Raw genomic sequence first — 13,670 nt, 5'->3', positions numbered from 1 at the left:
ATGTTGCCCCGTGAGACTTTGTATTAGCACTGATCTGTCTTGGTACAGCCATGCTGGGCATTTTCTTGGTCCTTAGGGTTAAAGGTGGTGGTGGCTTAGGGACACTGTTCAACTCACTCTTCCAGAAAGAACTTAACGTTTGGGCTGTGAGGACAAGCCAACAACCTCTAGTGGCAGTGCCTGCAGGATGGGCTGCAGCATTGGAGCTGAGGCCATGCTGTTTTGGGGCAGCCTCCAGCCAATGACTGAACATAGCAAAGATGCTAAAGTTTGGCCATTTCAGTCCCTTGCATGACTTCTCCAAAGGGTTATCCTTGCTCTGGAGCTGTCTCCTGGCTTAGCCATGACTCTCAGATCCATATCACAGTCCGCCCAGCTCTGCTTCTGCCCTTCTGTCCTTTCACGAGTGTCGGGTACATATCAACGTCTGGAGACTTCCCTGCCCAATCCTGCTTCCTCTCTATCTTTCACAGGCGTCCACCCACAATCAACCATTCACTTCTAACTCCATTCCGGTATCTGCTTACGAGAGAATCCAAACTGACCCAGGGGTCTTTGTCACCTGTCCTTTGTTGAATTGAACCACTAGTCAATATTGAGAGTAAGTGGCTGGTGGCTTCTCAAGCAGGTACCCTAGTAGCCTGTTTGCCCATTGCCACAGAACCTTCCATGGGCAAGGGAAAAAGAAACAGGAGACAAGGACTCATTGAAAAGCCCCATACCCAGGTTATGGGTGAAGCTTCCCAGCCACTTGGGCAGAAGGCTGGAGTCCTGGCTGATTGCATTTGGCTCTCTGAGAATTGGAGTTGAAGAGGGAACAGAGAGACACTTAGGCTATCCAGGGCTGGCAGGCAGGGGCAAGAGATGGAGGATGGGGGCGGGCAATGCTGGGGGATGGGAGGAGAGCCCAGATAGCACTGTTAGTATTCACCAAGGGACCACGGCATCCTGGCATCCTAGAATGCTGGCATCTTAGCATCCTGGCAGCAAAATCTGCACTTAACCCATGCTTTCCAAACACAAACTGGCCTGCTGGAGATTTTTCCTTATGCCTGGGCCTTCTGTCCCACCCCACCACTCACCCTTGTCTCGTGTGTTCTCGCACCACAGTCCCAGAACAGAGATTCTGAAACCAGTCCGGGGTCCACAGACCTGGGACATCAAGAGGGAGGGCTGTGATCTCACAAGGAAATGAGAATTTATCTGAGGACAGAGACTATAGCTTTCACCAGTGTCTCAAAGGAGACTGTAGTCCTAGAGAAATTACAAACTATTGGTCCAAGGTAAGTGAGACCATTTTTATGGATTCCCTAAGTAGACCTAGCACAAAATAGGAGGCCCCCAAATAATTGCTACGTGAATGAATGCCTAGAAAAAAGAACTATGGGTAGCAAAAAGAGATAAGGTATAAAATACTTCGTGTGGTACCTGACACACCATAAGCAGTTAGTTAAAAAATACAATTATTGGGCAGCCCGGGTGGCTCAGCGGTTTAGCACCGCCTTCAGCCCAGGGCGTGATACTGGAGACCCGGGATCGAGTCCCATGTCCGGCTCCCTGCATGGAGCCTGCTTCTCCCTCTGCCTGTGCCTCTGCTTCTCTCCCTCTCTCTCTCATGAATAAATAAATAAAATATTGTAAAAAATACTATTATTATTATTATTATCTTCACCATCATCATGTGGTCAATTTTTAAATGGGAACCTGGACTCCAGGCTGACTGAACAATAGCATATTTAACCATATTCTGTCACTGGGCATACCAGGTGTCTCCACTTACTTTCTTACAGTGTAACACCAAATATCTTCTATATATATTTTTGCACACACCTGTGAGCACATCTAGAAGATCTAATTCTAGAAGTACAATTGTTAGGCTAAAAGATATGCACATTTTTTAAAGATCTTATTTATTTATTCATGACAGACACACAGAGAGGGAGAGAGAGAGGCAGAAGGAGAAGCAGGTTCCTCGCAGGGAGCCTAATGTGGGACTCAATCCCAGGACACCAGGATCACGACCTGAGCCAAAGGCAGATGCTCAACCACTGAGCCACCCAGGTGCCTCGATATGCACATTTTAAATCTTGATTAAAACTAGCAAAATTCCTTCCAAGAAGGCTCTATCAGTTCACATGCTCACAACATGGATACAAGTGCTCATTTTCCCAAAACTTTAGCCATGTTGGACACATTAATTTTTAAAAATTTGCCCAACTCATTAGTGAGAAAATGTGTGTCTCAGTTTGTATTTCTTTAATTGTTAGATAATTTGGTAACTCCTAAACTTATACCTCTAGTTTTGACCTCCATTGTTGTACTGAAAACTAATTGCCTATTCCCATGTCTAATGGACAACTCTAACTTAATTTTCCCATGTTCCAAATCAAAATCCTAATTTGGAAATTTTTCTTAAATGGAAAACTAAAGTATATACAACAAAAACATTTAAGATGGGAAGGAGTTAACATGTGTAAACTGAAGTCCTGATCTTGTCGTCCAACCTGCTGTACCTACACCATGCCCCATCTCTGTAAATGGCAACTCCATCATTCCAACACTCAGGCCAAAAGCCTGAAGCCATCCTCAACTCCTCCCTGTCTCTCACACCCCACAGTCTGACCACCTCTCATTTCTTCCACCAATACCATCCTGGTCTCTACCAGGATTATTATTCAAGCCTCCTACCTCGTCTTCCTGGTCCCATCCCAGCCTATTCCCAACACAACAGCAAGAGTGGTCCATTAAAAAACACAAGTCAGATCATGCCACTCCTCTGCTCAAAACCCCCCACTATCTCCCCATGTAATTCTAAGTAGGAGCTAAAATTCTTTCAATGGCCTTAAAGGGCGTCATGGTTTGGCTCCTGCTCATCATAGTCAGGGTCTCTCTGATCACATCTTTCTTGTACTCCCTCCATTCCAACCCCTTGGCCTCTGTGCTAAATGTGGGTCACTCTAGGGAAGACTCCTTAAAGCTTTTTCTCCTGCCCACCACACTGTTTCACCAGATAACCTTGTACCTCATCCCCACAGTTCAGTTCTCTTCTGCTCAAATGTCATCTAGTCAGAGGTCTTCCCTGCCTATATGTATTAGTCAGAGTTCTCCAGAGAAACAGAACCAACATAGAGAGATACAGATATACATATAAACTAGATCATTCTATCATCTATCTATCTATCTATCTATCTATCTATCTATCTATCTATCTTTCTATCATCTATCTATCTTATCTATCTTATCTCTATCTATCTACCTATCTATCATCAAGGGTTGGAGAGAGAGGGAAGAGAGGAAGAGGGAGGGGTAAAGCAAGAGCGGGGGAGGAGAGAGAGATTATAAAGGAGAGAGAGAAATATTATAAAGAATTGGCTCAGAGGCTGAGAAGTTCCCAGACCTCCTGTCAGCAAGCTGGAGACCCAGGAGAGCTGATGGTATAAGTTCCACTCCAAAAGCCAACAAGCTCAAGACCCAAGAAGAGCTGATGTTTCAGTTAGGGATCAAATACTGGAAAAGACCAATGTTTAGCTCAGTCAGGCAGGAAGAGTTCCCTCTTACTCAAGCCTTTTGTTCTATGTAGGCCTTCAACTGATTAGACAATGCCCACCCACATAGGAGGACAATCTGCTTTACTCAATCTACCTATTCAAATATTAATCTCATCCAAAAACATCCTCACAGATACCCCCAAATAATGTTTGACCAAATATATGGGCACCCATGGCCCAGTCAAGTTGACACATAAAATTAGCCATCAACCAACCTTTCTAAAAAAGCACTTTCTTCATAACTCTCTATCCCCCTACTCCATTTTATTTTGTTCCAGAGCAGTTTTCACCACTGATATATATCTAGTTTTTACTATTTTCTCCGTCCACTGTAAGCTCCAAGGCAGAGAAATTGCATATTTTGTTCACTGCTGAATCCCTAGCACCTCTTTTTTTTTTTTAAGATTTTATTTATTCATGACGGGGTGGGGGGCGGTGGGCAGAGGGAGAAGCAGGCTCTATGCAGGGAGCCCGACCTGGGACTCGATCCTGGGTCTCCAGGATCAGGCCCTGGGCTGAAGGTGGCACTAAACCACGGAGCTACTCGGGGTGTCCTCCCTAGCATCTCTTACAGTGCTTGGCATATAGTAGTTGCTCACTAAGTATTTGTTCAATAAATGAATGATTGAGTTAAGCATGAGTGAGTATGAGCATTTATAGTGCTTTATCTGTGAAATACTGCTTCATGTTCTTTTCTAGTTTTCCACTAAACTTTCTTTGTCTTTATCCTGTTGATTTTGATACCTTTGGCCATGCAGATATATGTATTTTTTAATTCGCTCAAACATACCACTCTTCTTTTTTAAGTTCTGATGTTCATGATCACCTTAATGCAGTATTCCCTACCCCCAAATTATAAATATATCCTCTCGTATTTTCTTCCAGAACTTACATACATTTGGGGATATTTTATTTTCTTGGGCTTTTATAAAGTTTAGATTCATTTGAATTTTTCACTAGATATAAGTTGTAAGATAGAGGACTAACTTTATTTTTTGCATTCCTATTTTAGGAAAATGTATATCAGGCTCATTGGTATACCTGGCCAGCAAACACTGAGTTCATAACTCAGTGGACTTTCCTGCCAATCTGTGCCATGGAGAGAAGTGAGATATCCTCCACCCACCACCACTCTCTTCTATAGTCAGATGAGAAACCAAGAGATTAGGGAGAAAAGCTTTGAAATAGAACTCTGGACAGAGGAGGGTTGAGTGATTTTTTTTAAAAAAGATTATTTATTCAAGAGAGACAGAGAGAGAATGAGGGAGGAGCAGCAGAAGAGGGACAAGCAGTCTCTGCACCGTAGCTTGGAGCCCAACACGGGGCTCAATCCCAGGACCCTGGGATCATGACCTGAGCCAAAATCAAGTCAGATGCTTAGCCAACTGAGCCACCCAGGCATACCTGAATCTAATTCTTTTTCATGCTGCCACAAACACCTTAAAGTGCCATTCTACTATCACTCCTCTCTGCCCCACTAGGCTGAGGATTAAAAAAAAAATCTCAAATGCCTTTGTCTTTCTTTCAAAATCCTCAGCATTTCCTTTCCCACACTCCACATCTCTCTCCACCTCTCCAGTTTGGTAGTAAACAGAAAAATAGAGAGAGGCATGTACCTTAGGCCCCTTCATCAGCCCGACATTTGCTGGCAGACCCTGGCTTTGCTCTGTTCCCCAGCACATGTCTGACCTTTGCCTGCTCGTATGATCCCATCCCATCAAGTCCAAATGGGAACATTTCTCTCATGTTATCACCATGTTCCTCCTCATCTTATCACCATGTTCCTCCTCTGTCTGTAAGAGGTCAAGAATACATTTTCTACCATTTTCCGTTGTGAGTGGCCAGAGGTTGTCCTTTCCTCTCCACGTTACAGCCCTCTTCCCCTGGAAATCTTTTATATCTGCAACCCAAGCTTTCAGTCCCTGACATCATCTACCACAGATCCCATTGCTTGTTCCAAGTCAGCCTAGGGCCCAGTTGTGAGAAGACCTACATCCAGGGATAAGTTTACTCTGGCCCGTGAGGTCTGCTTATTCCACATGTCCCCCTTATTCCGTGTTCACTGATGTCACTTTGGTAACTTGAAATCAACCACGGTTTAAGTATTTACACCATAAAACTTGGAAAATGCTACAAACCGGAGCTCCTCCTCATCTCTTAGAAAGCCAGTTGTCAGTCATTTACTAACAACCAAAGGAGCCTGGCTTTGATGTTGGTTATAAAAGGGGTGGAAAGAATCTTGTTACACACCATTCATTCTAGGCACCAGTTCCATGAAATTTCCTGCAGTACCTTTCCTCCTGCGAACCCTTTCTAAACCTACAGAGTAACATAGAGCCCCAGCTTCTAGATGAAACAAGGCTCCAGTAGCCCTAGTGCTGGGGAAATGTCAGTCTCTTCTTTGGATGAAAATGCTGTGAAAATATGTTCCTGTCGTCGCACTGAGGTTACCTGGATTGCTTCAATTCTCAGCACCATTTGGCTAATGGTTCTGCTGCCAAGGAGAACAACAGTCTTCCACAGTAGCCCCCCAGGTGTCAACCCCTAACCCTCACCCCAGACCACCACCAAAAATCTAATCAAAACCTTATTTGGAAAAAAAAAAGAAAAAAAAAAAACCTTATTTGGGGGATACCTGGGTGGCTCTGTAGTTGATCATCTGCCTTTTGCTCTGGCCATGATCCCAGGGTCCTGCGATGGATTCCGACATCAGACTCCTCCCAGAAAGCCTGCTTCTCCCTCTGCCTATGTCTCTGCGTCTCTCTGTGTCTCTCATGAATAAATAAAATCTTAAAAAAAAAACCCAAGACAAAAAAACATGTTTGGGATCCAGAGGATGGTGGGTTTGGTCCTAGTCTTACTCACAGGGTTCCTGGAAGTTCTTTTCTTTTTCTCCTTCTCTTTCCCCGACTCTAACTTTATCCCAGTTCTGTCTCTCATGCTTGAGCTAATAAGTTTTGTTTTGTAGTTGTCTGGGTAATTTGAGGCAGTAAGTCCAATTTGCTTTGATTCTCACATCTTTCCAGCTCGTGTGATGTTTTATCTGCTCAGCTGATCCCAATGTAGAAGTTCCCTGCTTCCCTGCCCAAATTCAGCACCTTGGACCCTACAAGCACAGAGTGGTAGTGTTGATTGAGACAACTTATTCCAGGAATTCCACACAAATTCCAAATTTTTAATCTCTGATTGTCATCATGCTAGGCAGTGATACTTTATATCATAAACTTTTTGCTGTAGGAGTGAGTGTCTTAAGCAGATAGTATGTAATGAAAGTGTCATTCCAAAACAAAGATAAAATAAGAATATTCACAGACCCAAGAAGGAATGGTGGGAATATACAATGGTAAACATGGTAACTCCGAATAAACACTGTCTGCTTGTATTAAATGAAAAAAAGGAATGTCTCATTTGGGGGATTTAAAAAGAACCAAATTATGATGCTGGATAAGTCAGGGGAGTGTGATGAACTGAATCATTCTAAAAGGCTCTCGTGTTGATTGTGATGTGGGTAAAATATTATTTGATTTTAAACCTTGCTCAGGTTCATGTGCCTGGGAAAATTCCAGAACTAACCACTAAAAAATCAGAAATGGAATATAAATTCCAAACCAATAGAGGAAAAACACTATAATTTTCTAAATAAACAGAAATAAGATCAATCTCTCTAAAAAAGGTAAGAGGAGAAAAGACAGGACATAAAATTAAGATGATAGAAATAAGCTCAGATACCCGAATAATTACAATAATATACATGGGGTGCTCAGTGGTTGAGCTGCATCTGTCTTTGGCTCAGGGCATGATCCTGGGGTCCTGAGATCGAATTCCACATCAGGGTCCCCATAGGGAGCCTGCTTCTCCCTCTGCCTATGTCGACGCCTCTCTGTCTCTCGTGAATAAAAAAATTAAATCTTTAAGAAAAAAAAAGTCAAAGTATTAGTGAAGATATAGGACATTTGAAGAATATAGTTAACATGTATCAAACACGTAGGATGTTAAAAAATCATGTTCTAGGCATTTTTAACAACCCCCCCCGCAAATACCTGTCCTATAAATCCCATTTTTCAACCAGCATGCAATCAGTTTTGAAATCAAGAACAGCAAGAATGAAAAGTCCTCCATGCACCTGAAAAACCTTTAAAAAGAACACTTCCAAATAGTTCATCGATCACAGAAAAAAAATCATTAGATGTTAAGGGAAACAAATAATGAAATCACAATGAGATACCACTTTATGTCCATAGGATGACTATAATAAGAAAGACTGACCATAATAAATGTTATACAGAATATAGAGCAATTGGAACTCTCATACATTGGTGCAGCCACTTTGGACAGCAGTTTGGCAGTTCCTCAAAATGTCAACATAAAGTTATGATATGACTCAGTAATTCCAGTCCTAGGTATATACCCACGAGAACTGAAAACATATGTCCACACAAAAATTTGTACACCAATGTTCAGAATATCATTATTCATACTAGCAAAGGTTCAAAACAACCCATATCCATGAACTGATGAATGGATATAGTGCTGTATATCTATTCAGTGGAATATTATCCATAAGAATTTCTTAGAGTGAGATTATGACTCTAAGTTCTTTTTTTTTTTTTCAAAGATCTTATTTATTCATGAGAGACACAGAGGGGGAGAGAGGCAGGCTCTTCACAGGGAGCCTGATGCGGGACTCAATCCCCAGACCCGGGATCATGCCCTGAGCCGAAGGCAGATGCTCAACCGCTGAGCCACCCAGGCGTCCCCGACTCTAAGTTCGATTTTGGGCCACCTTATCATTACCAACCTGTTAGACTTGCCTGTGTCTAATACAGGATCCTTGATATAGCCTATCAGGGTTAGCCTATTAGGATTACCTAATTTGGGGCACCTGGGTGACTCAGTAGTTGAGCATCTGCCTTCGGCTCAGGGCGTGATCCCAGAGTCCTGGGATCAAGTCCCACATCAGGCTCCTTGCAGGGAGCCTGTTTCTCCCATTATGTGCGCTAAATCATATTTAGAACCAACATATTCAGATTCAGTAACTATTAAAATCCTGAGCTTTCACAGATTACTTGATACATGACACTTGGACCCACTGCAGGGATATATGCTGTCTTTCTGCTCTCCTCACACTGCAAGGCCAATCGTCTGGACACTCTAGACTTCAGTGTAAGGATAGCCCTTTTTTTTTTTTTTAAATCTCTGAAGTAGCTTTATTTACTCTTGCTTTTCAGGAAATTCAGGTAACTTCATATTTAAATTGCCTCATATTTGCTTTCTTCATATTTAAATTGCATAAGTGTCTTTCAGTTATTTTGATATTTCTGATTGTTTTCAATGGTCCTTACATTAGTGAGGAATTCTTAGGAAAAAAGTCAGGGAACAATTGGCTCCAATTTGGCTAAACACTAAGAACATTCATCGTGTTTATCATCTCACATAATAAAAAATTTAGAGGTCTAGTGATCTCAGGGACCAAAGCATATCACATGGAACTCCTCACTCTTTTTTTTTAATAAATTTATTTTTTATTGGTGTTCAATTTGCCAACATATAGAATAACACCCAGTGCTCATCCCATCAAGTGCCCCTCTCAGTGCCCGTCACTCAGTCACCCCCACCCCCCGCCCACCTTCCTTTCTACCACCCCTAGTTCATTTCCCAGAGTTAGGAGTCTCTCATGTTCTGTCTCCTTTTCTGATATTTCCCACTCATTTTTTTCTCCTTTCCCCTTTATTCCCTTTCACTATTTTTTATATTCCCCAAATGAATGAGACCATACATTATTTGTCCTTCTCCGATTGACTTATTTCACTCAGCATAATACCCTCCAGTTCCATCCATGTCGAAGCAAATGGTGGGTATTTGTCATTTCTAATGGCTAAGTAATATTCCATTGTATACATATACCACATCTTCTGGATTAAAAAAAAAAGATAGCCCTTATAGTGGTTTCCTTCCACAAAGAAGGCCTATACAGCTACTGGAGAGACATAGAGAAAGCAAACCATATCTACAAGGAAACTAAGGTAATGTGGCCTTCTACCCAGATCCCAAAGAACGTGTTTGTATGATGTGCAAAGTAATAGAAGTTTTCATTTAGAAAGATTAGATAATTTTATTTTGGGAAATATTTTGGTTGGTTACATAATTGTAGAATGATTGTAATTTGAAAAGCTTACCTCTGATTAGGTTCAACTTTATTACATTGAAACTAATTGAGGGAATTTAATGAAGTTCACTTGAGGTATCAGGACCTCCTTAACTCTGAAGGCTGGCTACACAAGTGCATTCATTTTGTAAAAATTCATAAAGCTGTACCCTTGTGATTTGTGCACTTTTTGCTTTTTGTATCTATGTTTTACTTTAACAAAATAATATAATATAATATAATATAATATTTATATTCATGTCCCAAACGAGACAACAGGACTAGATGATATTAAATTTTAGTTATGCCAAATTTTCGAGGGATAGGGTTCTTTAATTTCACACAAAGTCTTCCAGAAAATAGAAAAAGGAAGACTCTTCCCCAACTCCTTTCAAGTTAGGTACAACCTTGATATCAAAACTGAAGAAACACTGTATGAAAAGGACAGTATAAGCCATTCATACTCATTAATACTCATTAATATACATAAGAACATTATAAGCAAGAATATTATCAAACTGAAAAAAGAATATTATCAAACTGTACTCAGCAATTTATTTAAAAAGAAGTTGATAAGCAGCAGTTAATAAAACAAAAGAAGACAAACAATAAATATGATTTTTGAAAGGAGGATGTTGGAAATATTTGGTTAAAATCAGAAACATAACATGGATGCCTACTATCAATGCTTATATTCATTACTGTATTGAAAGAATAAGTCAGAAAAGTAAAAGTAAGAAAAATAAATGAATAGGATATGAATTAGAAAGGAAGAAACTAAAACATCATTATTTGCAAATAATATAATCATCTGATTAAAACAACCCTTAATAATCTACAAATTATAAGAGATTTAGCAAGGTAACCTGCTAAAATATCAATTTTCAAGAATCATTTGCATCTTTGTATTAGCAACAAGGAGTTAGAAAATTCAGTGATTTAAAAAAATAAAAAAACGTTTACGGCAGCAATAAAAAACATAAGTTGCCTAGAACAAAGTTGATCAAAAGAATACAAGACCTAACCAAGAAAATTTTACCACTTTTAAAAAAGACATTAAAGAGGGATCCCTGGGTGGTCCAGCGGTTTAGCGCCTGCCTTTGGCCCAGGGTGCGATCCTGGAGACCCGGGATCGAATCCCATGTCGGGCTCCCGGTGCATGGAGCCTGCTTCTCTCTCTGCCTGTGTCTCTGCCTCTCTCTATCTCTGTGTTACTATCATAAATAATTTTTAAAAATTTTAAAAAGACATTAAAGAAGCTTTAAATAAATGGAGCCAAGAACCATGCTCATCAATAGGCATGCTCAGTAATCATAAAAATACCAATTATCCCCAAATTAATTTCTAGATTCAATGAAATTCCAATCAAAATCCCAACAGGATTTTTCACTGAATTTGGCAAATGATTCTAAAATGTATATGGGACAATATAGTAGCAAGACTAGCCAAGATTACACCTAGAAAAGAATAAAACGGTGGGGAGATTTGCCTGAACAGATATTAAGACTTATTATAAAACTATAGTAATTAAGACAGTATATGCTACTGATGCAGGAATTGACCAATTGGCCAATAGAAGTAAATAAGGCTTAGAAATAGATCAAGACATATATGGAACTGTGATGTATGAGAGAGGTAGCACTGCAGATTATTGAGGAAGGAGTGATTATTTAATAGCTGGTCTAGATCAAGTGGTTATCCATATACCCCCAAAACTAGATCATTGTTATATACCATACACAAAGTCCAGATGGATTTTAGACTCAGATGTGAAAAGCTAAACTTTTAAAACATAACAGAATATCTCTATGACTTTGAGGGAGTAATGGATTTCTTTTTTTTTTCTTTGTTTTATTGAAGTATGGCTGACACACAGTGTTCTACTAGTTTCACATGTACAACATGGTGATCTGACAACTCTCTATGTTATGCTATGCAAGGATAGGGGATAGTAATGGATTTCTTGAACAACAAAAAAACACTAACCATAAAAAAAGACTGAGAAATCAGACTACATTAACACCAAGAACTTCTATTTGTCAAAAGAGATCTTTATAAAGAGGGCACCTGGGTGGCTCAGTGGTTGAGCATCTGCCTTTGGCTCAGATCGTGATCCGGGGGTCCTGGGATTGAGTAATAAATAAATAAAATCTTTAAAATAGAGACCATAAAGAAAATGAAAATGTAAGCAACAAATTTGGAGACATTTATAATATAGACAATCAAAAAAGGATTCCTAACTAGAAATATAAAGGATTTCTACAAATTAAAAATGTATAGACTTGATGAATCACTATAGTATACCTGAAACTAATGTCACACTGTATGTGAATTACATTAGCATGAAATAAATAAGTATAAATAAAAATGAAACAAATGTAAAAATGGCCTAAAGGCAATGAAAAGTCGTTTGACAGAAGAAACACAAAGGGTCGGCAAAAGAGGCTAAACAACATGAGTAATCAGGGCAATGCAAATTAAGGCCTCAGTGAAACCACTTTAAGCCCATGGCAAAAATTAAGATGTCTGATACTACCAACTGTTGCCGGGGATGTGACTACATAGGATCTCCTATCTATTTCTTGTGTCATTGTCAAATCCCACTTTGGGAAACCACCTGGCATTATTTTGTATTTATATAATCCAGCAATTCCACTCCTTGGTCTGCTGTCTTACACATGTGTATCAGGAGCCAAAAATAGAAATGTTCATGTAAGTACTGTTGATAATAGCAAATATTTGGTGGCAACCCAAATGTTTTCAACAAGGAACTGGAGAAATAATTATGGGATATCCTGAAGCAGTAGGAATGAATGAAATACGGTTACGTGAAACAACATGGATGGATCTTAGGAGCATTATGGTCAGGACAAAAGACAGTCCAAGAGAAGACTCTATCCAGTAGCACATCATTTATATACCTCAAGAAATATTCTTTAGGCATTCATAAATATGTAATGAAACTATTCTTTAAAGCAAAGTATGAAAAACACAAAACTCAGGATACTGATTATCCCTGGACTTAGGAGGAGAGTAGGATGGTGTAAATAAATATAGATTATTAATAATTTAAGTATTCTTGAATACTTAATTTCTTGAGTGGTGAATTCATGAGTACTATTATATTATTATGGATTTTAATAGATACATTTAGAGAGAGAAAGGAAAATTAGGTGTGAGGAATACAGTCATTCATATTTCAATATATACATATTTGGTTACGATTTCACTAGAGAAATGCTGAAGTATTCAGTAGTTTGCACTTTTTTGCTGAAGCAACTGTGTGAGTACAACAGGCAGAAATGCAGACTGATAAAGATTTGTAGTATTGTCAACTCAAATACCACAACTGATCAGTGTTGTGGTTTTCCAAAGTGGCAAACAATTCTTGGCAAAGTTTCAAACAAAACACGGCACAATTTTCCCTCAATTTATGTGGTAGTTACATTCCTGGAAAATTCAATCCATTTTGAAACCTTTTAAAAGTTTCTTTCTGTTTGTACTTAACATAGAATTAGGCTCTGAACTCCAATAATCAGATTGTGTACCCACATGACTACCCAGCAGAGCATTTGAGAGTCTTATGGGACAATTTTTTGTTGTGTGGGAAGATTCTGAGCATTACTAAGGTTGACTATTATTAATGTTAATAACGTCCCCCAATTATTGTGACAACCAAAAGCATCCCTATAGATTTCTCAGTTGCTCCCTAGGAGGGGCACTATCACCAGGCACACTGCCCTCATGGAAGGGAGTGAGGGTGGGATATTACCAGCCTTTCTGTTATTCAGGTTCTTATTCAAATAAATCACTTGGCTCATCAGAGAAGTTTCCACACCTGACCATTGAGGACTGAAGTGGGTAGTGGGGTGAAGAGAGAGAGAGAGAGAGAGAGAATTTGTAAAGATGAAGTGGGCAGGGACCCCAAACTGGTAAAGTTATTCAGTAGAGTGTGCTATGAATCTTCAGTCGAACAC

The sequence above is a fragment of the Canis lupus genome, chromosome X (genome assembly GCF_048164855.1).
Source record: "Canis lupus baileyi chromosome X, mCanLup2.hap1, whole genome shotgun sequence".
In the NCBI taxonomy this organism is placed as follows: Eukaryota; Metazoa; Chordata; class Mammalia; order Carnivora; family Canidae; genus Canis; species Canis lupus.
Note: the sequence above shows the minus strand (reverse complement) of the source record.